Here is a 4,445-nt window from a genome sequence, read left to right on the forward strand (position 1 = left end):
AAACTATTCTTTTACCGTTCTGTTTTAATTTCACAATAAAGTTAGTAGTAATAATTTGTTTTGATATTATTGTTTTTTATTAACTACTAGACCGCTGGTTCATGTTAACGGTACGTCCACACAGCAGCTTCAGAAGAATCTTCCACCGCTTCCAACGCTTCTCTGCCCATTGACTTTGAATGGGGATGACGTCACTTTGCCTCGCTTTTCGCCGAACTGCATTGTGGGGGAGCGAAGCGAAGATTTCCAGGATTTTCAGGATTCAAAAGTTGAGCAATGTTCAACTTTTGAAGCTGAGCTGGAAGCGCCAGCCAATCAAACACGTTTATGCAAATCTGACAGTAGAAGCGCTAGCCAATCAAACCGCGTGTAAGCAGGGAGAACCAGAATGTAATTTCCTCATATTCCAAACGAGAAATTACGGTAGCAAATCACCCGGTTCTTTACGACCAGAACTATTAACGGGATACAAACCGGAGGAACCAGGCATGGAGGGAGGTGGCAGAGACAGTGGGTGAAACTGGTAGGTTTTCGCCTGTTTGGGGAGTTTATATATATATTGCTCGCATAAAATCCCCGGGGTTTTTTGCTTTGTATGTCGGGGGCGGGAGATTCATGTGATTGGTTGTTGGTTGCATTGCTCACAAAAAATCCCCAAGCTGTCAGACACGCCCAGCTCCAAGATTTTCAAGATTTTTGAAAAGCTGCTGTGTGGACGTACCGTAAGACCATCTTTTCTGTGTTGCTGTGGGTTTTTTCCATCGCTTTTGTGTTACAAATATCAAAACAATAACTAAATATATCCGTCATAAACTAAACCAGAAACAGCAGTATATTTTATTTTGTTAACACTGTAAACTTGACAGCTTTTTAACCCAAACCACCTACTGGTTAAAGCACGTTATTACACGTTTAGAGTAATATTGAAATCTTGAAAAGGGATGTCCAAAATAGCAATTATATACAGTTTTTAATTAACTATTTGTAGAGAATAACGAGTAATGTATATACTTTATAGGGATCTGCAGATACATATTTAGTCTTCTCAAACACCAACAATCATTACATTACATTGAATTTAGCTGACGCTTTTATCCAAAGCGACTTACAATAAGTGCGTTCGACCAACAAAATACAACCTTGAAGAAAACAAAATCATATAAGTACATCAGGTTTCATAGAGCCAAAACATTTCAAGTGCTACTCAACTGGCTTTAGATAAGCCAGTCCTCAAATCAAATATCTCTCCTGATTGTTGGCACTTGACAATCACCTACCCTGAATTTTACTCAGGTGTAACTAAAGTCTGCTTTAAGGGTTGTTTATATTTCACATCATTAATCAGAATCTGTAAAGTAACTAAAATAAATGTAGTGGAGTAAAAATACCAGGTTAACCTTAAAGAAAGCCCTCAGGATTATAAAAGACCCCCATCACCCCAGCCACAAACTGTTCTTTCTGCTGCCGTCTGGCACAACAGCCGCATTCTAGGAGAGGATGTGGCTGTTGTGGAGGACTATAGTACCTGGGAGTGCACTTATGGGCTGAACTGGAGGATCAACACTGACGCTGTGTACAAGAAGGGGATGAACAGACTCTATTTTCTGAGGAAGCTGAGATCCTTCCATGTGTGCAGCAAGATGCTGGAGATCTTCTAGTCTGTTGTGGCCAGTGCACTCTTCTTTGCTGCGGTCTGCTGGGGGGGCAGCATCAGAGCCGGTGACACCAGCAGGATCAATAAAGTGATCCGGAAAGCTGGGTCTGTCATCGGCATCAAGCTGGACCCCTTTGAAGCTGTGGTGGAGAGGAGGACACTGAACAGGCTGTTGTCCATGATGGATAACCCCACCCATCCTCTCCACCTGCAGCTGGACAATCAACGGAGCTCCTTCTCCAACAGACTGCTGCAGCTCCGCTGTCACAAGGACCGATACAGGAACACATTCCTGCCCACTGCAATAACTCTGTACAATAAATCACCTCTGGCTGGAAGAGAACTCTCTCGCTGTACATTTTACACATATATAATCTGTTCAATATTTGATATTCCATATTCCATTGTCATATATTTTTGAATATGTATATTTGCATATATAATATCTACATGTATGTTTTCTATTTCAACACGTATATTTTCTATTTTCTTTTCTTTCTATTCTTGTTTATTTGTGGTTTTGTTTTATTGTAAAATGCCTTGTCTTTTATGCTGCTGCAACAAAAATAATGTCTCAAATTGGGATCAATAAAGTACCATCTTATCTTATCTTATCTTACATCCGGACTAAAACCACCAGACTCAGGGACAGTTTCATCCCACAGGCCATAAGACTATTAAACATCTCAACTTTGAAACAACATCCATAACATTCATCTGGCTGCTACTTAGAAATGATTTGTCTAATATATCATATATTCCAATCACTTGTATAGACTCTTATTGCACTATTTCACTTTTTACTATTTTTCTTTTTGTATTGACTTGCACAATTTTTTTCTGTTTATCTGTTTTATTGTGTTGCACTGTTGGAGGAGCCTGTGACCTAAGGGGGGGGGGGGGGGGTAGGAGACGTTCGATTCCTGTTTTGAATAGTGTGTCGTCGATGGGTTTCATTCCATTTCAAAATGCTGTTTGTCACTCAGCGTAAACTTCAACATCCAACATCCAATCACAGAGCTTGAGGACAAACCATGGGGTTTGTCTAGCAAAGCACATGGTGCATACATGGTGTAGTCCCAAACGATAGCTGAGGATTCTGGGTAGTGTAGTGTCTTCGGCCATCCTAAACTGAACAAATATTTGTTTCTCCGAATCGAAGGGGAAAATTACAAAAGCATTGTACACAATTTAAACCAATCAATGTTGTGTAATCAACAAGGATAATCTGGTGTTTTTGAGTTGATGAGTAGTGCAGATATCACTGTAAAATCAATCGACAGTAAAGAGAATACTTACTTCCGGGTGTAAAATCCTCCGTTATCCAATGGGAATGGACGCTCACATTGCTCTCCGTAATACAATAAAGGGGACATGATCAAAGCGGAATATAATGTTCTTTTAAAAAACGTTAACTAAAGGGAACAATCTATTTGACACAGCTGAAGCTCTGGCCTTCCTTAAAAACAAACTAATGTACTAAAAATCACAGTTGTATTACACACAATGCACTGTTTTTTGAGAACAAAAATTCGTAACTAATGCACCATAATACATTCTGACGAAAAATAAAAATTATTATGAATACAAATAAAATAAAAGAAGCCTCCCGTGAGTTACTACAAGCTATAAAGTAGATTTTAAAAAGTGTTTTATAGAATAAAAGCTCACTGCAGGACGTTGTAGAAATGCGTGTGTGCACCACGACAAAAGAGCCTCATTCACTTTACATTGGGGTTGTTTGCGTGGTGCAGACACGTAAATGTAACAAAGTTTGTGAGTCCACCACGCAATGCAGTGTTAAGGAGTCGTGGTGGACTCACGCATTCTGGTGAGATCAGGTTGTTTTAGATCTAAAACATTTTCTATATACATAAAATAACCATTTCTCTCAAATATTGTTCACAAATCTGAAAAAATCTGTGATAGTGAGCACTTCTCCTTTGCCGAGATAATCCATCCCACCTCACAGGTGTGGCAGCAAGATGCTGATTAGACAGCATGATTATTGCACAGAGGCTGGCCACAATAAAAGGCCACTCTGAAACGTGCAGTTTTGCTTTATTGGGGGGGTCCGAAAACCAGTCAGTATCTGGTGTGACCACCATTTGCCTCACGCAGTGCAACACATCTCCTTCGCATAGAGTTGATCAGGTTGTTGATTGTGGCCTGTGGAATGTTGGTCCACTCCTCTTCAATGGCTGTGCGAAGTTGCTGGATATTGGCAGGAACTGGAACACGCTGTCGTATATGCCGATCCAGAGCATCCCAAACATGCTCAATGGGTGACATGTCCGGTGAGTATGCTGGCCATGTAAGAACTGGGATTTTTCAGCCTCCAGGAATTGTGTACAGATCCTTGCAACATGGGGCCATGCATTATCATGCTGCAACATGAGGTAATGGTCGTGGATGAATGGCACAACAATGGGCCTCAGGATCTCGTCACAGTATCTCTGTGCATTCACAATGCCATCAATAAAATGCACCTGTGTTCGTCGTCCATAACATACGCCTGCCCATACCATAACTCCACCTCCACCATGGGCCACTCGATTCACAACATTGACATCAGAAAACCGCTCACCCACACACGCTGTCTGCCATCTGCCCTGAACAGTGAAAACCGAGATTCATCCGTGAAGAGAACACCTCTCCAACGTGCCAGATGCCATCGAATGTGAGCATTTGCCCACTCAAGTCGGTTACGACGACGAACCGGAGTCATGTCGAGACCCCGATGAGGACGACGAGCATGCAGATGAGCTTCCCTGAGACGGTTTCTGACAGT

This window comes from Pseudochaenichthys georgianus, chromosome 7 (genome assembly GCF_902827115.2).
Source record: "Pseudochaenichthys georgianus chromosome 7, fPseGeo1.2, whole genome shotgun sequence".
Lineage (NCBI taxonomy): Eukaryota > Metazoa > Chordata > Actinopteri > Perciformes > Channichthyidae > Pseudochaenichthys > Pseudochaenichthys georgianus.